A 273-nucleotide genomic window follows, 5' to 3' on the forward strand; every position below is an offset into this window, starting at 1 on the left:
AATTTCACATGGACATGGAGGGATGACTGTAGTTTGAAGGTTTTTTTTCTAGAGCCTGGATAAGGTAAAACAAAACATACATTCCAGGACTCCAAAGAAGTAAAGGAAATCTCTAAGTGGCAAAGAAATAGAAAAGAAAAGGACATCATGATAAAGTAGATGAAAGAACAGAGAGTTATAGGCAAAGAAAGGTATAGCCTTGAGAGTGGCCAGGAGGTTAAGCCTGAGCTCTGTCCCCATCCCAAACCCAAGCCCAAAGTGAGGTAGCTGAAC

Source organism: Otolemur garnettii, unplaced genomic scaffold (assembly GCF_000181295.1).
Source record: "Otolemur garnettii isolate 467f Iridium unplaced genomic scaffold, OtoGar3 scaffold00003, whole genome shotgun sequence".
Classification (NCBI taxonomy): Eukaryota; Metazoa; Chordata; class Mammalia; order Primates; family Galagidae; genus Otolemur; species Otolemur garnettii.